Source organism: Heterocephalus glaber, unplaced genomic scaffold, assembly GCF_053883595.1.
Source record: "Heterocephalus glaber isolate CG9 unplaced genomic scaffold, H.glaber_assembly_v1.0 deba00001472, whole genome shotgun sequence".
In the NCBI taxonomy this organism is placed as follows: Eukaryota; Metazoa; Chordata; class Mammalia; order Rodentia; family Bathyergidae; genus Heterocephalus; species Heterocephalus glaber.
The window spans coordinates 97,979,187-98,003,929 of NW_028258315.1; the positions used below are offsets into that span (position 1 = coordinate 97,979,187).

The following is a 24,743-nucleotide window of genomic DNA, read 5'->3' on the forward strand; positions in this document are numbered from 1 at the left end:
TCTAGATTCCCCGGAGCCCCAGACACCCAGGCGGGGCTTTGGGAGGTGAGTGGGTCAGGCCAGGCAGGCTGTACCTGGCTTGCTGGTAGGAGTGAGGTCTGGTCAAAATGGGCGGGGCCCTGGCCTGGAAGGGTTTCTCTCCCTTCTGGCTCCTCCCTTCACTTTCTCTGCTTCCTGTCTGCCAGGAGGTGAGTAACTCTTCTCCCAGACCCTCCACCATCCACTTCTTCCTGGGGCCAGCTGACCGTGCATGGGCAGAAACCTCTAAACTGTGAGCCAAAATAAACATCTCTTTTAAGTCAGTGGTGTTGGGTATTTGTCCCAGTGATGAAGAAAGTGACTAAGACAGCGCGTCACTGCTGAATGTCTGTGTTGAGCTCACACATGCAATTGCAGTAATGAGAAACTGCATTAAGGGTATTATAAAGTGACAGATCCAAAGTAAACAGCATGCAGTGCAATTCTTCATAGCAAGCATGCCAGTCTTCTTGGTCAGACTTACTTAGGAAGCCTGTTGCAAGGCCTCCCAAGATACATGGACGTATATATGTTTGTGTGTATGTGTTTGTCTCAGATTTAAAGAATATACTTACGAAAAGAATATATCACAAGAATACATTTATGTCACTTAACTAGTTTATGAGGTAATATGTGAAATTATGTGGAATGTAGAGTTGTCAGATCCCACTCCTGCTCTTTTTAGCTTTTTATCAAGATAAGTTCTAAGTGGGAGAAAAATCAACTAATTACAGGATTAAAAACTGCTTAACCTATCAATGCACCATGTATAATAAGGCATTAGATGTTTAATTATAAAAATCTTTCAAATTATAAAGGCTATAAATGTACAGAGAAGGAAAAGATGCCTGATTTTTGATCCTTGATTTTGTTACCTGTAAAATATAGATAGTTCCTGATTTGTAATGAGAACTGAATGAAATAATGTATATAAAAGACTAAGTACATTGCATAGGACTTGATATGTTTTAATAAATTATAGCTAGGGCTGGGCATTTAGCTCAGTGGCCTCACAGCTGCCTTGCAAGCTCAAGGTTCTGAGTTCGATCCCTGGTACCAAAAAATTAAGAAATTACAGCTATTGCTGTTAATAATGAAGATTGTGGCGATTATCAGAATGACAGCAATAAGACCTGATGCCATCGCTGCCCACGATCTCGTACTGTGAAACACGTTGCTTTGTTGCCCACATCCCAGCCCAGCGTGGGTTGGCAGAGGCCCTTGTGTCCCCTCGTTGTTCAGTAGTGAAATCTGATGGCTTGGCCCTTCCCTCAGTGCATGGAGCCCTCTCCATCTGACCGGCAGAGGGTATGAGAGACTGAAGATGAAGCTCGGGGTTTGTGGGGGCCCAGGTGACCTTTTAGGACTCAGCTGTACAGCTGCTGGTAACTGTAGTGACTGTTGGGAAATTTAGTAAAATCCCATGCTGGAAAAGAGACAGTGTAGATACAGAAGAGCATTGGCAATCACAAATAATATTTAGAATGGCTTACTGGGAGAGGAAGGATTTGCCATGGATCTTGTAGAGAGGAGACAGTGAAATTTGTTACAGGATGCCCGGCCTGACCTGAGGAAGTAATACTTGAAAAAGGACAACAGAAAAATATAAAGACCCTGCAGGCATGTTTGGGGAAGGCAGTGAGATAAGGTCTCACCATGTATGTAGTCCAGCCCCGTGTATGTAGTTCACTGTGCAGCTCAGGCTGGCTTTAGACTCACGGGGATCCTCCTGCTTCAGCCTCCCAAGTGTTGGAATTACAGGTGTGGCCGACATGCCTGGCCCTGCAAGCATTATTAGTACAAAGTACACATGTATCCCACTACTTCCTGCCTTTAGTGTAGGGCATTTGGTAGTGAGCTTGGGCAAACCATTCGCCTGTGGTAGACCTCCGTTTCCTCACAAATATTCTCCACAGGCTGATGTTGATAATTGGACAAGACTGCACGTGAAGAGCTTAACACAGTCTGGTCCGGAGAAGCACTCAGTGAAGTCGCTGTTACTGGTAGTGTTAATAAGCAGGGCCTTGGAGTGAAGTGCCCGCTAGCGCTTCATTTATTTACCCTCTCTCCCGAGGATCATGTTGGAATAGCGGAGTGACCTGGCTGAGGACGCTTTGCTTTGGAGTTTTAGAGCTGCAGACCCCAGGTCAGTAATAACGGGCACCGATGCTCCCTTGGCAGAACACTGCAGGGAAGCCCCTCTCCAGGCTCCCTCAGCCCGGGAAGGGCTGACTCTTTGTCAGGGAGAACTGGCCTTAGTTTCCTCCTTCCTCCGTGCTTTGTGGGCGGTTTGGCTGGGAAGAGCTCGGGTGAAGAGCAGAGCAGAGCACAGCACAACAGCTCTGCTGAGTCGCAGGTCCTCAGCAAGGCCAGAGCACCCATTCTGAGTACATGGAGCCTGAATGGGTGAGTGTCTGTCAAAGCCTTGGTTCGGTTCGCCCCATTCAGTTCAGCAGGCACTGAGGTTGTAAGGAAGAAATGTTGCCGCCCTGTGCCAGAAAGCCCACCAAGGGTTGTAAGTGTGAGGGCCTGACGAGCTTTCGTCTGCGCTAGGTTTTGGTTTTGGTTTTGCATAGTGGGGTTTGGGTCTGTTTTTAGCATTGCTGGGGATTGAACCCAGGGCTTGTGCAGGTGGGGCTGGTGACATCCCCAGTCCTGAGCTGGGTTTGAAGTCTGGGTCTGAGGGAAAGGCGTTGGAGCAGGAGGAACAGCAGGCCTGGGGCGGCAGAGGCGGGATCTGCTCTGTGTGGCAGTGAAGGAACTGTCTGGAGCCCAGCTCCGTCATGCGGCTGCCTCCTGTGGCAGGCCTGCGTTCCAGGGGCAGGTGCGTGGGGAAGGTGTCAGTGGCTTGGAGCAGGGAGGCTCCGGTGACCCTGGAAACCATCAGCGCCGGCGCCTGCCGCTCCCGTGGCACTGCGCCTGTCCACACTGCCTTCCGCCCTGACCAAGGTTCTACAAGTGACACATCCAAGAACTGTTGGGACTTTTAATATAGGTCTTGGTTCCCCTTGGGGCTAATAATAAAGTAACGCAGCACAGTCACAACTGGTGACAGCAGCGGGAGCCTCGTTAGCCTCAGTGAAGCCTGAGAGATGCGCGAACTGACAAGCTTGGGATGGGTGTGCGCTGCAAGGAGCAAGGGATGGAGGAGGAGCCGGCTCCCCGAGAGCTGTTGCATGGAGCGTGAAGAAAGCCCCAGGGCTGCCTGCAGGACCCAAGTGCCCCAGAAACTAGGCTGCAGTCGCTGGATTCCGCCCCCCGCCCCCCCGCAGCACGAGGGTTCCTGCCTAGTCGTATCCTCAGGCACTGCAGGCTCCGTGGGTACACAATCTCTAGCTGACTTTTGAAGAGGGGGGCTACACTGTCCCCAATAAAAAGAGAGCTCGTGTGGAGTAGAGTTTTGTTCTTAAATTTCCTTTGATGAGGAGACGGCCTGCTAGCATAAAAGCAAATACATGGGATCAGAAGAAAGTGAGTTACGTGTCACATTAACTTATATTTTCTGGAGAATATGACATATAACCTGCTTTCAAATTGGGGGATGTAGTTTTTCATTTTGGGAGAGAGACTTAGAAAAGCAGTGCTGGCTCTGCAGTGTGGCCGGGTGGGGACACTGGAAAGGACACATGTCCATGGGCCAGGCCACCTGGGCACAGCTTCTGCCTCGCGTCTCCTGGTGTCCCCTGCAGAGAGCCGGCCCTGTGCCAGAGTTCTAGACTTTTCCAGAGAAACCAGGAATTGGGAATGTTACGTGAATCTTCCTGGTTTTGAAATATTAGCAACAGGGCCAGGGATGTAGCTCAGCTGCACAGCACCTGCCTGGCAAGCATGAGGTCCTGAGTTTGATCCCCAGTACAAAAAACAAAACAAAACAAAATGTTAGCAACAAATTGTTTTCCAGGATCGTCATGGAGAACAAAGCAAAGTGTGCTATTTTAGGCCCGCAGGCCTGTGTTCTGGGGTGGGAGGGTGGAGAGGCTGAGCCTGTGAAGCAAGGTGTACGCAGAAGGTGGGTTCTCACGTGGCCTCTGCGTGTTGTCCTAAGTAAAGGAGTCAGCTCGGGAAAACTCACCTTCCAGGCTTCTCACGGATGGAGGGGAGAGATGGGGTGGCCTTTAGGGCTCAGTTTCTCCTAGCCCCGGACAGAATGAAGTCAGAACCTGGGGCTCTGCAGGGCCACTGTGCCACAGGCGTCTTCCCTAACTAGCACACTGAGCTCAAGGGTTAAGAAATGAAAAGGAAGTTCACACTGGCTTACTCCTGTGTCATGGTTAGCCTGCTTTTTCTCCCTTTTTCGCAGTTTGTAGGCCTTTTGAGTTTTTAATTTGCTCTGTGGTACTGGTGATTGAACCGAGGACCTTCCACACTCAGCTGCATCCACAGCTGTGTTTTTAAATTTTTATTTTGAGACAGTCTTGGTAAATTGCTGAGTTGCCCTGCCTCAGCCTTCCAAAGTACTGGGATTAGAGGCGTGTGCTGTAATTTTGACAGCATTATATAACAAAAGGTGACATAGATTATGTCTTAAATTCCATCAAGGTGCTTAGCAATTTAAAAGGACATAGAAGTGTTATTACTACAAAATAAGCCATTTCCCCAGTAAAAGTCAATACAACACTGCCTAGATAACAGTAGGTAGGGCTTTCTCTGTTTAAAACAAATGAGGGGATGTTTCTGAATCCCTGGGTGTTCTGGAGTGTCTTCTTTGATTCATTTTTTTATTATTGTTTTGTTCGTTTCTGTTTTAGAGACAGGGTCTCACTGTGTAGTTCAGGCTGGTCTTGAACTCATTGCAATCCTTCTGCTTCAGCCTCCCAAGTTCTGGGTTGATTGGCCACCATGCCTGGCCTGCAGTGTGGATGGTGGATGCCTGCTTCTTTTTTCTTTCAAATTTTTCAAATTTGTATTGTATTATTTTTATTGTTTTATCATATACTGCTTGCAGTATATAATTACAATCTTCATGGGAAGTTGGTACATGTACATAGCACCATTTTTTTAAAATATAAAATTTATGGGCTTGGATCTGGATGTGGTGGTGCATGCCTGTAATTCCAGCACTCTGGGAGGCGAGGCTGGAGCATTGCAAATTAGACCCCGCCTAGACAATTCAGCAAGACCCTCTCAGAATTTTAAAAAGGGGCAAGGGACTGGGGAGCTTAGTGCCAAGGCCCTGCGTGCAGTCCTCAAAAGGAAAAAGGAGAGGCGGGTTTGCCCTGGGGTGCCTCAGAGCCTTTGCCTGGGGAGTGCTCTCGGTCTCGGGACTGAGAGCGAAAGCACCCTCCACCCCGCAGAGGCTGTCCCCTCTGTCCCTGGCTGGCCTCTGTTGACTCAGTCCAGCAGAGGTTCTTCTCTGCTGACTGCTTTTTCCTGTAGGTGGACTTTGGAAGCCCGTGGCTCAAATAGGACTTGGCACTTGGCGTGGGACTGCACAGTAAGGGAGAGGGCAGCGCCTCTCAGAGGAAGGTGTCTCCTGCAGCCTCTTCCACCTGTACATCTCGTCTCAGGACTTAGGAGAACAGTCAAACCGTGACCCTTTTTAGTATTTCTTTTCCTTTCCTACCTCTAACTGATCATTTTTAAAAAACTTGCTAAAAATTATACCTGCTGAAGCCAGGCATGCTAGAGCATGCCTATAATCCCAGCACTTGGGAGGCTGAGGCGGGAGGATGGCCATGAGTTCCATGGCAGCATAGGACATACCAAGTTCAAGGCCAGCCTGATGTACATAGCGAGACCCTGTGTCAACCCTCCCCACAAAAAATTATACTTACGGAATGCTTGCTACATAGTATGGAATCAATAAAAGGTATGAAGTACAAATAAATAAAGAAATAACACTTAAGAAAATCTTCCCAGTATATCTTCAACTATTTCTGTCTCTTTGCAAACAAAATAAAGCCACTGGCTAGGCAGTTTAGTACACCAGAAAGGGAACTAAACTAAAAAGCAACAAAGGTCTGGATTCTAGGTCCAATTCCAAACCATTTCTTTCTAGGTAATCTGGAGCAAATGATGACCTTTTATTCTGTTTCTGCACAAGTAAAATGGGGATCACAATAACAGCTCTTTGAACACAGGGTTTTGTGAAGATCAAAGGAGAAAATGTATACAAGAATATGACAGATTTTTTTCCTAGTAAAGACCCCTGACCTCTATTCTAAGCAGAGAAGTTCCTGCTTTTAAATACCTATTTTCAATAACTGCCACTACCATTTTTCTCTAAGAACAGGGTTTCCTTTAAAGCACATTTAAAGTATACTGACTGGTAAATGGTGAATTCTCGGAGATTTCACACAGTGTCCAACAGCTGGTGGCTTCCTTGGATGCCTTGGAGAAAAGAGCTAGAGTATGCTGATAGGAAGCTGGGGCACGGCTCCACCTAGAGAGGTGAGGTCAAGGAGAGTCTCGCCGATGGCCTCTGACCTTGGCTCACCGCCAGCCTGCTCGGAAGGCACCCTGTCCCTGTCCGGACTGAGACCCTCTGAGCCTCAGCATCTGCGGAGGCCAGTTACTGTCATGGTAATTTGTAGCTTGGTTTGAGTGATTTCTGCATATCTGTAAAGTGTTTAGGATGCAAAATGATGAATTTTGGCTGAAGACAGGCATGTTAAGCAAGATACTTTTACTAGAAGTGAGGCAGAAAAGAACACTAAAATGGAAATCAGAGAAAAATCTTAAAGATAGGCAAATTAGAAATCTGGAGAAGAGAAACATCTGGCTTCTAAGAATGATTTTAAGCATTACTGAGTAGCATTTTGTGGGTGAATAAAACAAAATTTTAAAGAGGGAAAGGGGAAGTATATGATCCAGGAATCATTTAAAAGCCAATAAAGACAACTATGAATAAATGTACAAAACATGGTATAAAATTTCAGCCACTGACTCTCAGATATGTTTTATTAGTATCATAGGTTCTCAAGCCATAGGAATATTTGGGTTACCACCTCAGAGTATGTGAAAATAACTAAAAAGTAAGTGAAATAACATTCTTAGCACTGACCTTGGTGCTACATAGAGCTGGTGAAGATTGTAGGAAGAGAAGTGTGTTCCGTGGATTTTCCATAGGATATCATCCAGCCCCTGCTTAAACTCTGACATCGTCTGCCCGACAGGTAGCTGTTTCACTGCCTGTGTGTGCTGCTCTCTCTCCCGCTGTTTGTCAACTGAAAGCCAGCTTAATTTCTACCTCTGTTTTGATACTGTCCAGTCCCTTGACTCCTTACCTCACTGTTCTTTCCCAAATTAAAATAATACCTGCATTTTACCCAAAATCCGTATATGTGTGTGTGTCCAGATGTACACAATGTAGTACATATGTGCACAACTGTGATGACCACAATGCAGCATTTCCTTGTGCTTTTAGAAAGATGGCTTCATTGAGATTTTGTTTCCTGATTCAAGTATTATAAATATTGTCTCAGTTACTAACCTGACACTTGGCCTGGGGATTTAGCTCAGTGGTCCTACTGCCTGCCTTGCAAGCGCAAGGTCCCAAGTCCAATCCCTGGTACCAAAAAAAAAACAAAACACCTGACACCCAGAGTTGAAGAAGGAGAGGTTTGTTTGGCTCACAGTTCACAGAGGTTCCAGTCCATAGCTGGCTGGCTCCAAGGCGGGGCGGCACCTGGCAGAGGAGAAGCCAGAAAACAGCAAAAGCAAGCCAGCAGTGGGCCTTAAGTCAGTCTCCCCACCCCTGTGTCTTACCCAGGCTACTTAGGGGGCAGCACTCACACCCTTGGTCCTAGCGCCCTTGGGCCTGGCATTGCACCGTGAATCAGTCCCACACTAGATCTGGCCACCTCTGAAAAAGCCCCACCTAAGACCCCATGAGGGACATCTAGACACAGCCGTAACAATTATATTTATAAACTGGTAAATAATAAAGGAGAGCAAACTCTCAGAATAATGTTCTTATTTAGTATGTGCATGTTTTAAAACCTGTGATTCTGACAGGTTTCATAGGAACAGGCTTTCTAAATACTGTAGCTATTTTTAAAATTAAGTGAAGACTCATTAGTGGCAAATTATACACAGTGATTTTGAAGCCCCAGGAGGCTGATCTATGTATATATTGAGTAGTCACTTGTTCTTAGTTTATTGTAAATATAGCCAATTAAGTTCGTTGTTTTAAAAAATGAATTGTATTTATTGTAGAATTGGTAAAGTACCTAGAATTTTAAGTTTCACATTTCGAAGCACATGCAATTTTGGAACATCTAATAGCTTAAGTAAGATTATAGATTTCTGATTCTTTATCCACTATTTCATCGCCTTACCTTTTTTTTTTTTCTTTAATCTGAACAGAGTTAAGAAGAAAGAGCTTCCATAATCATAGCAGATGAAGAATCCCTGGTAAAGTGATCAGGAATTTTGGCCTGCCCTCCAAAGAAAAGGTAATTGGACATTCAGACAGCACAGCTGAGTAAATACAGTGTTCCTGATTATAACAGTTTGTGTTTTACCCAGGTGATAGTTTTTAAGATATCTGGATAAGATCTTACCTTTTAAGCATAACCCTAAATATGATCTTACTAATGTAAAATAACCTGTGGCCGGGGATATAGCTCAGCGGTACAGCACCTGCCTGGCAAGCACAAGGCCCTGAGAACGATTCCTGGTACCGAAAAAGAAAAAAGCCTAATATGAAATAATAGTGAATTTAAGGGTTATGACGTTATCAGATTTTTTATTCTCAAAACTGCTAAATAATACCTCCTCGCCCAACACACATTTGTTAAAACTGAAGAATTCCTGCTCTCTCCCATTGATAGCCACCTGTCCCCAGGACGCTGTCCAAAGGTATGCTCCTGTCCCCAGGGCCGTGTCCCTCCTCCTGTTCTTTTCTCTTCCAACAGGGTGTAGACCTAGCTTCTCGGCTGCTCAGCCAAGAAAGGCACTAAGCAAGACTGGGCCGGGGCCCTTCAGGCACGCGTTTGGAGGTGCTTGGCCTTGCCTTTGCTCAGATTGTGGAACAGCTCTTTGTGTCTGAGAACGCACAGACCCTTACCGGTCACTGGGTTTCCCGCTGGGAGTTTGCCATTATGCATTTGCTCTTTGGAAAAGAGTGGCTAAATTGCACAGAATATGAATAAGGGCAAACATTCCTGGAAGAGTTTTGGTTTAAAAAAAAAAAATCATTCTTCTATCCACTCCCAAAAGAAATGAGGGGGCTTACAAGTTAAGATGTAATTTAGGAGGAGTCATCGAAGGATAAAACTGAACAGAATCCAAACAGGAAAAACCAAAGGAATTTCAGTCTCTCTGGCATTGATCACTTTACATACTTAGGCAACAAATGTGATATCTCAAACAGCTTTTAAGCAACTGTAGCAAAATAGAAACATTTTGAACAACTTCCACCCTTTCATTTGAAAGATAACATTTTTACCATTACCACACCAGAAACTCAAGCTCCAGGAAAGATAGGGCAGTTCTCTTTAGGTGTTTAAAAGAACAAAGGGCCATGCATGGTGGCACACTCCTGAGATCCAAGTGACTCTGGAGGCTGAGGCAGGAGGATCACAAGTTCCAGGTCAGCCTAGGCAACTTAGACTGTTTAAAAATAAAAAAATAAAAAGGACTGTGATGTGGCCTAGTGCTAGAGTGCTTGCCCAGCCTTGGTGCAAGGTCCTGGGTTCAATCTCAGTGGGGTGGGAGCAGCTATGAAGTCTCCACCTACAAAAGAGGTCCTTAAATTTTTTTCTGGTCTAAAGCTGAAGGGCCAGCGATGTAGAGGTACCCTTTAGTGGTCAAGAGTCACCTCAGTGAGTGGTGTTCATTGTGGAACATCTGCCAGGTGAAAGAGAGAAGCAGGGCCTTCCTGGGCCGTGGTCAGCCCCTGACACGTCTGGGGAGACGGGGGAGGAGACACGTTTGACAGAATGCCAACGGAGCACTCTCGTCCAGAAGCGTTGTTGAGATTCTGCTGTTCGGAGGGGATTATCCCTGGAGAAAAAGGAGAAGAGCAGGGGTAATGTCCATGGACTGGAACTTTGGCTTCGGCTTTTGGAATACTGTACTAATGAAAAGATTAATATGATAGCAGGAGGTAATGACAAAGGGCAGGGAAAAAGGTCACAAATTCGCTATTCTGCAGACAGGGAGGGGAGTAAAGTGGGGCGTGCAGAACTGTGAGAAACTGTCAGCAGCTCTACTCAGTGCCAGTGGATTGTAGTAGACCCAGTACCCGTCATTCAGGAAATCTTTATTCAGTGCAACCGACGTGCTATGTTCTTTTCAGGGCACTGGGGAATAAGTAAAGAAAAACAATAAAAGTCCCTACCATTGAGCTGGCACTCCTTTTTTGTTTTTGTCTTTTTGAGACAGGGTCTCACTGTGTAGTTTAGGTGGCCTTGAACTCATTATATAGCCTGGGCTGGCCTCAAACTCATGGTGATCTTCCTGCCTCAGCCTCCCGAGTGCTGGGATGGTAGGCGTGCGCCACCATACTCAGCAAATTGGCACAGACTCCCCCCACCCCTCTTTTTTTTGTGGTACCAGGGATGGAACTCAGGACCTTGCGCTTGCAAGGCAGGTGCCTTGCCACTGAGCTACATCCCTGGCCCCTGGCACTGACTTTTTTAGTTGACAAAAATTACTTGTATCTATCATGTAGAGCATGTTGTTTTGAAATATGTATACACTATAGAATGCCAAAATTGAGCTAATTAGCACACCCCACATTAAGTACCCCACATACGAAATCACTTTCTCGTGATGAGAACATTTCAGATCTATGTGTTGGCAAGCTCCAGTATACACTGTTAACCTTAGACACTGTGTTGTCTGAAACTGTGTCCAGTAGCTAAGGCGGAATAGTGTCCTGCAGTGTGTGTGTACCGCTTCCCCTCTGGCAGGCACTTAGGCAGGAGACACTTCGGCCGCCCACCCTCTGTGGCTGAGCACAGGTAGCTCCTTCACCATGACTCTGTTCCCTGTGGATGTGCACGCAGGCGGGTCTGCTGGGGCATGTGGGAATTCCAGGTGAACTTCTGTTGTTTTCATTATCTTTTGTTGGAGAGAAATGGGTATGTAATAGACAGCAAATATAAATAAGTACATTGGGTTTGGGGGGTTTTTTGGTACCGGGGATCAAACTTGGGACCTTGTGCTTTAGAGGCAGGCGCCAGAACTACTGAGCTAAATCCCCGGCCTATAAATACATTGTTATAGTAGGTGATGATTATTGTTTAGAAAAAGTCGAGCAGGATAAGAATTGGGAGGGCTGCTGAGAGGTGGGGCTGGAGGATTTCAGTGGTAGTGACGAGAGGAGGGCTGAGAAAGTGTGAGAGAGAGACTGAGCCCTGAATGCTCTGCGGCAGAGCAAGCAGCCCATGTGAAGGCCTAAAGCTGAGGTCTGTGTGAGCTGTGACAGCAGCCCAAAGGGGGAGGCCAGGTCTGAGTGAAGAACGGGGAGAAAGTGCTGGAAAGGAAAGCAAACAGGGCGCATGGCCTCATGGGCGATGGAGCAGGCCTTGGCTTCTATTCTGAGGTCTGAATAGAATGGCTGTCTTGCTGGCTTCCTTTTTAATAAATCACTGAGGCTACGCAGTAAGATGGCCTGTAGGGGTCAAGGGAAAAGCAGTAAGACCAGTTAAACTGTGGCTATTGGAATAACCTAGGCGAAAGATAATTATATTGCCAAAAATTTTAAGGAAATTGAAATCTGGACTGAAGTGAATTTTTTAAATTTTTTAAAATGGTAATCATTTTAAGAAAAGAACAATCTAAGTAAGGCTGTGGAACTGTAATGTGTGCTGATAGTTTGCTGCCTTAGCCAAAGACTTGGTGGATTCTGGAAGAAAGTGAGTACTTTGAGCTGAGCTAAACTGGGGAAGATAAGAGTTGATTTGACACTGAAATGAAAGCTCATTTTTGGTAAGCACGTAGTCTCAGACAGGTAAAAGACAATAGTATGCGACTATCCGCAGCAGTCGGACATGGACACCACCACCGACTGCCACGACTGGTGACTGAGTAAACGAGGGCGGTGCAGCACCTGATGAGAGCAGTCGCCCATCCAGGGGAACGGCCCAGGACTCCAGCAGATGTGTGAGGCTGTCGTGTTCCTCTCATACATCACACAGACCTGTGATAATGTTTTACTTGTTAATCAGGCACAGTAAGGGCTAAACAAAATAATAAAGCAGTTACAGCTAACTATATACTGTAATAGAACATGAAGATGTTCTATTACAAACTATCTTACAGTCTTTTACCTTTTTTTTGGGGGGTGGGGTTGGGAACAGGGTCTAACTATGAAGTTCAGGCCAGTCTTGAACTCACTACGTTGCCCCTGCTAGCCTCAAACTCACAGTGATCCTCCTGCCTCAGCCTCTCATGGGTGCTGGGATTACAGGCATGTGGCACCATGCCTGGCTCACTGACCTTGTGATGAGCAAGCTGCTGCGCTTGCCTGTGGGATGAGATGCAGTGAGATGACTGCATAGCTATTGTGATGCAGTGTTTGGCTGCACGTGGCGGCTCCCGGGCACCAGCCCCGCAGTGCCTGACAGTCAGGCTGATCACGGGACAACCTGTGAGTGGGGCCTGGGCAGTGGCGTGCGCAATGCAGGCATGATTCCCACCCCGGAGATTCGGTTCTGCACCTCAGAAAAATGTACAGTTCTAAGTTTAAGTATTATTTCTAGAGTTTTCCATTTAGTATTTTCAGATCAAGGTTGACCGCCAGTAGTTAAAACTAGAGAGTGGGGCTGGGGATTTAGCTGAGTGGTGCCACCGCCTGCCTCAAAACCGCAAGGTCCCGAGTTCAATCCCCCTGTACCAAAAAAACCCCAAAAGCTACAGAGAGTGAAACTGTGGATAAGAAGGGTCTACTATATTACTCAGCCATGAAAAGGAAGGAAATGCCCATACATAATCCAACATGGGCGAACCTTGAAAACATGCTAATTCAAAAAAGCTAGGCATAAAAGGCCACATAGTGTATGATTCCATTTATATGAAGTATCCAAAATAGGCAAATCCACAGAGACAGAGCAGGTGTGATTTCTTACAGGACAGAGAGGGAGGATCAGAGAATGGCTCCCTAGTGGGTGGGGAGGTTCCTGGCTATGTAAATGCCCTGGAGCTCGGTGGTGATGCTGGTTGTACCACAGTGTGAATGAACTAAAATGGCATTCAAATGGACGAATTCTATTTTATGTGGATTTTATCTCAATCAAAAAAAAGAAAGAAAAGGGCATTCAGAAAGCTTTCGTGGATGTCAATTTGGACACAGGAGCTGGTTTGCTGAGCATAGTCTTCGCTGGGTGAAGAGGCTGGGAGAAGGCTGGGCCAGAGAGTAAGAGATGTGGGTCCCAGGCAAAGCGCTGCACAGCCGCAGGAGGCAGCAGCACGCACCTCACTGTGAACAGGAGCCTGTGGAGGGCATGGTGGCCACTGACGCATGCAGAGGACATGGCTTCGGGCGTCTGTCTCTGACATTGTGTTCACCTGATAGAGTTCTGTGACAGTCTTCCAGAAGTTTTAACTTAGGGTTTCTTCTTTTATAAAGTACCCTTATTTTAGTTCCTGATTATGAAAGTACACTGTTAACATCTAGACATATAAAAGCTTCCAGCTGGGCATGGTGGAGTACGCCTGTGATCCCAGTACTTGGGAAGGAGGCTCAGGCAGGAGGATCGCCACAGGTTCAAGGCCAGCCTGGGCTACACAGTGAGTTCAAGGCCAGCCTGGACTACATAGCAAGAGCCTGTCTCAATAAAGAAAAAAGCTCCTGCTGTTCTAAACATATTAGTTCACTGGCTCCTCATCACAACCCAACGGCAGAGACACTATTATGATCTTTCTGTTATAGAGAAGCTGAGACAGACCGAGAAGTATCTTGTTCAGGCCCAGAGTTAGGCAGTGGCAGAGGTGGGGTCCAGGGCCACTTTTAGCTCCGACTCTTGGTTGCCACGAGGAAGGCTGTAGCTGGCAAGGTCTGATCAGCTTTTTCAAGAGAAGTCAGTCTGGAACTTCCTGTGAAATTTTCCAAATTGTAATATTGGCTTTAAAAAATAGCTTCATTGAGATGAAGTTCAAATATCACAGATTTACCCACTTAAGGTGTAAAATTGAGTTTGTTTTTTTCCCCCCAGTACTGGGGATTGAACTCAGGGCATTTGCACTGAGCTACATCCCCAGCCCTTTTTTATTTTATTGCTGTTTTTGAGACAGGGTCTCTCTTTGTAGTTCAGGTTGGCCTTGAACTCTCCATGTAGCCTGGGCTGGCCTCAAACTCGAGGCAGTCCTCCTGCCTCAGCCGCCAAGTGCTAGGGTCACAGGTGTGCGCCAACATGCCTGGCATTTTTTTATTTTTTCCTTTGAAATGATCTTGCCAAGTTGCTCAGCCTCCCAGGGTGCTTGGATTACAGATATGCGCTACCATATCTCGCTAAAATTTAATAATTTTTAGAATACTTACATTGTCATAGATCCATCACCTCTAGGTCCAAAACATTTTCAGCATCCCCAAAGGAGACCCTGTTCCTATTAAGCAGTGATTCCCCATCTTCCCTTCCCCTGGCCCCAGGAAACCTCTGCCTCTGGATTGGGCTGTTCCAGATGATTCATATAAATGAAGTCATATATGTGAGCCTTTGTGTCTATTTTATTTTAATTTTTGTTAGTATGTTTGCAGTCTATAATTATTAATACTTATAATAATAATTCATTTCGGGGAGTTGTTTGTACATGTACTTAACACATCTTAATTCCTTTTTTATTGATTTTTTTCTTTTTAATCTTTTTGAGACATGTAGCTCGGGCTGGCCTTGAACTCACTATGTAGGCCGGGCTGGCCTCAAACGCACAGCGAACGTCCTGCATCTGGCTCTGAGTGCTGAGACTACAGGTCTGCACCACCACACCTGGCTGTCTTAATTCTTTTTTCATCATCTTTTGTTTTTGGTACTGGGGATGGAACTTGGGTCCTTGCGCTTGTGCAGCAGGCGGCGAAACCACTGAGCTAAATCCCCAGCCCCCTTTTCCATCTTCTTTTGCCTTCCCCTCATTTCTGGTTCTTTTCCCTTTTCCTTAGCATCATGTGTCCAGAGTGGATCCTTGTATCATGTACTTGCTCCTTTTTAGGGTTGAACACTGTTCCATTCTGTGGATGCACTGCCATGTACTCTTCTCCTCTGTTTCATCTGTTGTGAGTAACGCTGCTAATGAACTCGAGATGCAGACATCTGCCTGGGTCACGCTGTCAGTTCTTCCGAGCATGCACCTGGAGCTGGGCGCAGTGGTGATTCTGTGACCCTCTGAGTGGCTGCCACACTGTGACTGGGGCTGGACCATTTTGTATCTTCACTGGCGCTGTCTGAGGGAAGCTTCCAGCTTTTGTGCATACTTGTTGATAGTTGTCATTTTCTATTCTTTTGCTCTTGTTATCTTTTTACTATAGCCTCCTCCTTGTGGTTATAACATGGTATCTCTTATTTATGGCTTAGGTCTGCGTTTTCCTAATGACTGCTGCTGATGACCATTCTTTTTTGTTCTTTTTTCTTTCAGTAGTGGGGACTGAACCCATGGGTCACTACACTGGGCTGTATCCCCTGCCCTTTTTTTGCTTTTTACTTTGAGACAAGGTTTCACTGCGTTGCCCAGGCTGGGCTCAAACTTGTGACCCTTACCCTTGCAGAGTGCTGGGATTACAGGCGTGCACCACCTTTGTTGGGTTTGCTGGTCACTTACGTTGTCTTCTTTGGGAAAATGTCTATTGTGATCATTGCCAGTTTTAAAAATTGAGTCACTTGGCTTCTAAGAAAACTATGAGATGTAAGATTTGTTTCTGTATATGTACTAGATGTAAGTCTCTTATCAGATAAATACTTTTCAAAAAACTCCCTCCATTCTCTGAGTTGTCACTCTATTGAGAGTTTCTTCTGAAGCTCAAAGTTTAATACTTATGAAGTTCAGTTTAGCTGTGTGGGCCTGTTTTTCAGAAGTACCTAATAAGTCGGACTCTAACTTGGTTACGACTCCACTGCCACTGCCCCAGAAGCCCGTTTGGAAACCTCAGCTTCGTGTGAATACCTGTTTTTTGAGGCGAAGAGGCAGGAAGCTTCAATAAGCAGGAAAAGCAGATTTTTCACCATTTTCTGCTCCCAAAGTTCCTTCACTTAGAGAATTGGGGGAAGGGGGAAAGATCAAGTTGTCCAGGTCCAGAGATGTTTTAAGTTGATCAAAAGAGAGTATGTGTTTCAAAAGACAAAGGTCAGTAAGGTCAGTAACTTTGCTGTGAGCCATTGATGACACCACTTAAAATCAGGGTGACCATGGGAGTATATGAAGTTTGTGATTTGGGGAAGAAAGCTTAAGGAAGTTACCTCTAGAAAGTCATTTGGGTTACAGTCTCACTTTCCATATAGGAAGTTCTTTACGTGTATGCTGAGGGGACGGAGAAGACGAGGAACTACGTTCATTCATAGAAAAATAGTATGGAAAATAGTTAAAGATCTGTGGCCCTTTTGCCTATACTAAGGAGGCGTCTTACTTTGGAAGCAGAGAGGGGTACAGGAATTTCTAGACCAGCAGCACAAAGCCAGATGGGTACATCCAGGCTGTTGAATCAAGATGCAAAGAAAGAATGTGGAGAAGTCAGGGTGCCATGTTTTCTGTATCCGTGGCTGTGCCTAGACCTGGCACTTTGCTAAGGAAAGAGGGAAGAGACATTTGTGTTGCTTCTTCCATCCTACCTTGTTTGTTATAGGGTTCGGCTTGGGAACCTGTCTGCAAAACATATGGTTTGTGGGGAGGTGCTGCCAGGCTCCACGTTACTCCCTGTGTTGGGAATGCAGACTTTCAGTCTCTAGGAAACAGTGTGTATTTCACTGCCAGCGTGACCTCAGAGTGTGTGTGTCGCATGCTAGACCCCAGCCTGCGAAGCTCTGGGTTGGTGGTGGGAATGTGCACAGTTAAACGAAACGCGGCTTGAGGGGGACGTGACAGACACTCGGATTTCAGCCACAGTGGGGGGCGGGGGGTGACCCCAGGAGCCAGGCTAGGTACTGGGAGCTGCAGAAATAGGTTGTTTTCGCTGGACTGTGGAGCATGAGGAAGGCGCTGACCGTGTCCAAGTGGTGGAGCCGAGGCAGGGACAGGCTATAGAGGGCCCCGCTTGGAGAGGTTTACTACTCAGTGGTCACTGGGGAAAGTGCTGGAGCAAGGACTGACTGGCACTTCAGCAGGAGCACCTGATAGTCCAGTGTGGACAGGCTTGAGTCGGGTCTTACCCGTGACGGACGTGATAATAATAGCCGGCACCTGAGGTGCGCTTTGCACTCTTAATGCCCTCATGACGTAGACGCTCTTCTACTCATTTTAGAGGTGAAAACAGGCACAGAGGCTAGCAGCTTTCCCTGGGTGACGCAGCTAGTAATGAGTGGTGGAAGTCGCCCATCCTGTGCTGTGTGTGAGGTGTTCTAGAACCTGCTTCTTACTTGCTGGGCCTTTCAGATGGAGCTATTTACAGTCAGTTCAGCGAAAGCTTTGGCAGTACAAAGGTGACACAGGAAATTACTTCTAAGTGTGTTTAATCTTTCCATTTTATTGCATCTGAGGCACTAAAACTATCCAGTCAGCCTCCTTTGTAGCTAAATATTGGTCTAGCTTTTCCATTCCCTTTTAAAATTTAAGCCTTTCTCAGTATTTTTTTTTTTTTTTTTTGGTACCGGGGATCAAACTCAGGACCTTGCGCTTGCGAGGCAGGTGGTGGCACCACTGAGCTAAATCCCCAGCCCCTTGGTATGTTTTTTAAAAAACTATTTCATCTAAAGACTTGAAATCAAGATTTCAAATCAAGTTTATCATAAAACTATAGTTCAATACTACATCCTTAGAAACATTTGTGTATTAATTGGTTGTTTTACAATTGGTTACCTTTTATGTTATAACATATTATAACAATGTTTTAAATTTTAAAAATATTTAATATTTTTATTTTGAAATTTTTCTCTTTTCAAACAATTTGGTATTATTGATGTGTTTTTATGATGTAATTTATACACGGCCACACACACATAACTAAGAAAAGAAACCAAAAATTCAAGACTTTGAATTACTTAGCAAATAATCCATTTTGTAGAGTGAGTGTACGTTCTAGCCAGGTCTTGAAAAGATAATTATTTCTCATCTTTAGGTCCCCACTGTGGCAACTACCCTTATTATTCCTAGTTTTGCCCTTGATGGTCAGCACCTCCAGCCACTGAGCTGGATTCAGCGTATCCTTCCCCGTTCTCCCTCTGCTGGAATACTGATGCACTTGCGACAGGCTGTGGAGTGTTCCTGACACTCCACAGCCTGTGGAGGCTGAGGGCCCAGGCACAGGGGCACCCTCTCTGTGGAGAAGAGGGAAGGAAGGGCACAAGTAGCTTAGGAGCCAGAAAGGACCCGGACAAAGACCCCGCCAATGTGAGGAAAATGTAAAGAAACCAGAACCAATAAACTCCTGATTCAGTGAATCCGACTTTCTTGTTACTCAGCTGATTTCAGTTCTTTGGGGTTGATAATGGAGAATCTCTCCTACCAACCCTGCAATTTGCACAGATAAATACACTGTAGTTACTGGTTTTCAAGTTTATTAAACTGTTGTATTGGGACTGGTGGTTTTACCAAATAGAAAGGCTTGTGTGGGGTCTTGTGACTTAGAAGGTTAAGTTTTGGGCAGTTTCGGCCTTTTTACATTAAATTGCATTTAATTTATTTGCCCATTGTCATGACACCTTGGCTTTTGGACAAAGCAAGTGAGTCTGCTTTTGTAGAGAGACCTTCCTACCCTTGGCATCCACTGGGAACATCCTTAAATTTGAATGGTGAAGTAAGACCTCATTTGATTCTATTTTATTTGGCCCAGGGATTGAACTCAGGACCTTGCACTTGCCAGGCAGACACAGCACCACTGAGCTCCATCCCCGGCCCTAAGACCGTATTTTAAATACATTCTTGGAAGGGATAAAATGCTCAGAATTTGCCAACATTTTACTTCTGACAGCCTAGTTAGTTCTACGTACAGTCTGACTGGCAGCGGCAGCTTTTAACCTGAGTGTTTGGATGAATTAAATTTTCCCCTGCTTCTCACTGTCCTCGTCACTGTAGTAAAATCCTGTTATTTTGTGTTTATTCTAGTGCCAAGCAGAGCACCTGATATGTGGTAAGCAATGAGAAACTTTGATAAATTGAATACCCATTACTCAAACCATATACAAGGTGCAGACCAATACTTTTTTTTTTTTGGCAGGGTCTCGCTTTGTAGTTCAGGATGGCCCTGAACTCAGTATGTGGCCCTGGCTAGCCTTAAACTTGCGGTGATCTTCCTGTCTCAACCTCCCAGTGGACAGATACTGGAGTTCCTCAGAGCTTCAAAACATCAGAAGTACTAATTGATATTAGTAGAAGTACTAATTGATATAGAAGGCATACTACTATATTAAAATAACTTACATTAAGGTAATATAAACTGTATGAGCGATTTTATATTTCTGGGTACAAAAGGTGGAGTGTTTAGGAAACAGGTCATCAATTTTTTGTTATGGCCTAGTTGAAAGGAAAAACTTTAAGTATTTGAGGTTTTTTGTACTCTTGTTTATTAACAGTGTTCTTTATATCAGAAAAAATTTTAATTGTTGCCAAAATTTGAATATAAGATGCCTTTCTCACCTTGCAATTTGGATGTCTGTTGGTGATTCATCCCAACTAGTAGGAGACCCAAAACAACTGTGGACATCAGAATCTGTCTTTTCTAGGAGATAGGACTTTTTGGTGGGTGACAAAGGAATATGGCTACAGCAAGAGCAGATGGATTGACGGCAGGAATTTCTTGTCATTCTCTCATTCCTACATCCCCTTCCATTTGGTAGTAAATTTGCTAGACAAGGATTGAACTGAATTGGTTAGTTGGCTATAAGACACTTGTTTATAGAATTCTTGTTGAGCTTTGTACTACATGTTTTCAAAGGTGCTTTTAATGTAATTTTTTGTTTGTTTATTTTTGGAGGCAGGGTCTCGGCCTGTAGTCCAAGCTGCCCTGAACTTACTATATAGGCCAGGCTGGACTCGAGTCATGGAGATCCTCCTGCCTCAGTCTCCCAAGTACGGGCATTACAGGCGCGTGCCACCATGCCCGCTTTACTTTTAATATAATCTTGAGAAGCCTGGCCTTACATTCACTTTACAGGTTAGAAAACTAAGGTTAGAAAACAGTGGTAAATTAGGTAACTTGCCCAGGGTTACACACTTTCTAAGTAGAAGAGCTAATATCCAAACTTGGCAACAATAAGACTTGGCTCTGGAGCTCAACTTCATTTTCCTTATCAGTCAATTGTAAATAACGCAACTTCTGCCTTATAAATTCTGAACATTGAGATAATGTAGTAAGTACCTACAGCAATGCTTGCCACCTAGCAAGTGTTCCATAATTGATAGCTGCTGTTACTAAAACTTTTCCTTAATAGCTATCATAATGCTAAGAGGACACTTAGTTTTTTTTTGTTTTTTAAATTTTAAACTCTTATGTTTGCTTCATTAAGCCAGTAAAAAATACTTTGCTTTTTTTTTCTGATCTACTTGCAATTTATTAAATGTTTTTGAAGCAAGTGATGGATATGCATAATGATGATGATCATCATAGGGAATTTGTACCTGTACATGATACGTCTTGCTTCTTTTTTTCCCATTACCCCTCCTTCAAACCCTCTTCCCCTCTGTATTTACAGAAGCTTTTGTTTCCATTTTTTCTTCTATTTCTTCTTGTCCTTTCTTTTTTCTCCTCCCCCTTCCCTTATTCCCCTTCTCATTTGAACATTTTCTTCCCATTCTCAATATCTATTATCATTTGTATATTATGCATATATATTATACATATATTATCTATACATTAGATAATACAATATCTGTTATACATCTTATATCCACTTTCATTTTCTCACACCAGAGAAACAATGCAGTATTTACACATGTGTGCCTGATTTATCTCACTTAAGAATATGATCTCAAGGTGCATCCATTTAGCTAGAAATGTCTCAAGCATATCCTTCTTTATGACAGACTAGTACTCCATTGAATAAAAAAAACACACATCTTCTTTATCTGTTTGTCAGTTGATGGGTATTTTAGGCTGTTTTCAAGATTTAGCTATTGCAAACTGTGCCGCTATAAATATGGGTGTGCATGTATTGCTGTGGTATGATGCTTTTAATTCTTCTGGGAAGATATCAAGAAGGGGAATAGCTGGGTCAAATGGAACCTCCAGTTTTAGTTTTCTGAGGAATCTCCACACTGATTTCCACAGTGGTTGTGTCTGCACTCCCACCAACAGTAGAAAAGGGTTCCTTTTTCCCCACAGCCCCGCCACCATTTATTGGCCAATTTCTTCATCATAGCCATTCTTTCTGGAGTGAGGTGGAATCTCAGCATTGTTTTAATTTGCATCTCGCAAATGACCAGTGATGTTGAACATTTTTTTCATATATTTATTTGCCATTTGTACTTCTTCATCTGAGAAGTATCTATTTCAGATGCCCATTTTTGGCTTGGATCTTTAAATTTGGGGGGGTCTGATTTTTTTTGAGCTTTTTATATATTGTAGGTATTAGTTAGTCCTTTGTCTGAGGAATAGCTGGCACAAATTCTTTTCACTCTTGTGAGTTGTCTCTTCACTCTGTTGGTGGTTTCTTTTGCTATGCTGAACCTTTTTGTAAGATGAGATCCCAGTTGTTGCTTTGTGATATTTCCTGTGTGATCAGATTTTGTTCATAAAATCTTTGCCTTCACCAATGTCTTTGAGAGCTCTACCTATGCTATCTTCCAGCAGATTTAGTGTTTCTGTTTTAATATTTAGATCTCTGAACCATTTTGATTTGAGTTAGTGCATGGTGAAAGATACGGGTCTAGTTTTAATCTTTGGCATGCAGAAACCCAGTTTATCCAGCATCATTTATTAAAGAGGCTATCTTTCTTCCAGTGAAGGTGGTTGGCTCCTTTGTCAAAGATGAAGTGGCTGAGTGTGTCTGGAGTTGTTTCTGCATCCTCTAGTCTGTTCCATTGATCCCGTCTGTTTTTTTTCCCCCAGTACCATGCTGTTTTTATCACAGGAGCTTTGCAGTATCATTTAAAGTCAGATTGTGATGCCCTCTGCCTTGGCATTGTTGCTCAGAATTGTTTTTGCTAATCTAGGTCTCTTCTAATTCTAAATGAATTGTAGGATTGTTTTCTCTAATTCTGTGAGATATGCTATTGCTATTTTGATCAGGATTGCATTAAGTCTGTATAACAATTTTGAAGTTATACCGTACTCCATGTTTGTCATTCTTCCCATGTTTTAATTCTCACTGTGTACTTTCAGAAATCAGAATAATTGAGCTGGGTGTGGTGCCATACGCCTGTGATCCCAGCACTGAGGATTGCTGGGAGTTCAAGGCCAGCCTGAACACATAGAGAGACCCTTTCTCAAAAAACAAAACAAACAAAAAGAGATCAGAAGAGTGGTACTCCACAAGTACCCTTTGGTATATAAATAGCTGGGTGGTCTAGCTTATCTTTTCACTGGCAGATCCAAATCCATTGAAATTCTCCTTTATATGTAAAATTATAAATTTAAAGCAATTAATAAATTATATACTTTAGAGAAACAAAGGATGAATATCTGTAGTTATACAGATGTTTCAATCATTCAGATTGAATGAAAAATTGAAAATCTGCACTGGGGACTCCCAATCTATGTTAAATAAGTTAGGCATCCTGGTATGGTCAAGGGAATATTTGTTTTTAACTGTCTTTTTCTGATTGATACTCCTATGTAGGAAGTTAAAACTTTAGAAATTATTTTGGGTTTTTTTGTACCAGGAATCGAACCCAGGGCCTCATGCTTGCCAGGCAAGTGCTGTGCCGCTGAGCTACATCTCAGAAATGATTTTTAAAAATGAAATCCTTCCAGAAACTTCTACCATTTTGGTTACAGTTGTCCCTCAGTATCCCGGAGGATTGGTTCCAAGCCACGCCCACCAGCTCAATACAAAAATTTGTCCTTTATATAAAATGGCCTAATAATTGCATGTAACTGAGGCACAGCCTCTCATACACCTTAAATCATCTCTAGACTGCTTTTAACACTTAAATACAATGCTCTGAAAATTGTTACAGTGTAGTTAATAATGACAAGAAAAAAGTCTGTACATGTTTAGTGCTTAGGATCATTTTTTTGGAAAGGTTTTTGAGACAGGGTCTGGTTATGTGGTCTAAGCTGTTCTCACACTCACAGCAGTCCTTTTGTCTCAGCCTCCTGAATGCTGGGATTACAGGTGTGCACCACCACATTCAGCAACTCAGTTTTTTAAAAAAGTACATTCAACCATTGGTTGGTGGATCTGTGGATACACAGCAGGATGATGCAAAGGGGCAACTGCATTTTGATAAGGACTGAAGCATCTGTAGTTTCACTTTTTGGACTTGTTTGCATGTAATTCTGAAAAAATGCACACTAATTTCAGATGTTTTGGAACAAAACATTCATGTGTGTGTGGGCTTTTAAGTTTTGGACCTAAAAGAAAACCTCTCCTCTAGAGTCTTGCTTTGTATATTAATTTTCACTCTTATCTAAACCTTTTTGTATTCTGCAGGTTGGTCTTTTCTTTGATAGAGTTGGCCATCTCTGCCTCACCAGATGCTTGAGATTTTAAAAAAGGAAATAAACCTCACCTCTCCACTTAGGGAAAAAGCAAAGCAAAGCACCGCACCTGCAAGCACACAGGTGTAGGCGGGTCACAGGCGCCCGCTGTCACTGCAGTGTTAACCGGTTACAGCTCGGCAGAGGACGGGTTTTGTCTGGGCTTCCATTTTCACATCAGCTCGAGACAGCAGCACAGTGAGAGCAGCGCCTTTAGGAGTCTTCTCCACGGGGTGTGCGGTTGCTTCAAGTGCTCAGAAGTGGCCCTTTATTTTACCATCTTTAAGAAAAGCGCATGCGTATTGGAGAGGACTGTGAAGTTTTGCGGGCTGTTTCCTAATTTTGTGAACAAAAGCTGACGAAAAACAAGAAAACTGTTTTGTACGAATTCTGTACATTCTCTTAAGTCCCAGGTTCTCACCCTACGCAAGAAAAGACAGCTCAAAGGACGGAAGGGTTCAGCAAATTAGAAATCAATCCGAGTCTTAGCCGGCAGGTTGGGGGGTAACGAATCCCTCTCAGGAGCGCCAGAAGGAAGAGCGCGCCAAGTCTGGGTGGTATCCCCGGGGTCCGCACGCAGCCGGAGTAAGTCTCGGTCTCTCCCTCGCCCGAGCTGCGGCCCCTCTCGCTGGACAGGAAACCCAGATCCCGGGGCGCGACAGCCTCGGCAGCCGGGCGCACACCCGGGCCCGCTCGGCCCTGGCCGCGCTCCGGGCCTGACGCGCAAACTTCGCCACCGCGCGAGCGAGCGAGCGAGAGAGCGGAGAGGGAGGGACCGGCGAGGGGGAGGAGGCGCGGGAGGCGCCTCGGCTTAAGGGAGCCGGCCGGCGCCGCGCGGGCGGGCGGACAGACGGAGGGGCAGACACGGCCGGCAGGAAGGAGGCCGGCGGCCCGGGATGCGAGCGGTCGCAGGGTGGGCGCGGGGCGGCGGGCGCGCGGGCGGGCAAAAGCGAAAGCGCCCCACGAGCCGGACTTTGCGCGGCGGCGCTGTCAGCCCCTCCCGGAGCGGGGCCGCGCCGGAACTCCGGGCGCCTCCTGCGCGGCGGGCGGCCCGAGC

The 24,743-nt window shown here is 44.9% G+C and overlaps 1 protein-coding gene across 11 annotated transcripts in view; it reads left to right on the forward strand.

Moving 5' to 3' along the window:
* Positions 1-24,743, forward strand: part of Atxn7 (ataxin 7) — a 153,519-nt gene that overhangs the window by 20,784 nt on the left and 107,992 nt on the right. For 7 of the 11 annotated variants that reach the window (XM_087182528.1, XM_087182527.1, XM_087182529.1 and 4 more), the window contains exon 2: positions 8,326-8,414. The gene's annotated coding sequence lies outside the window, so the exon portion shown is untranslated. Of the gene's footprint in view, positions 1-8,325; positions 8,415-23,639; positions 24,600-24,743 lie in introns of all 11 variants that reach the window. The other 4 variants (XM_087182532.1, XM_087182530.1, XM_087182531.1 and 1 more) reach the window with 1 other exon arrangement.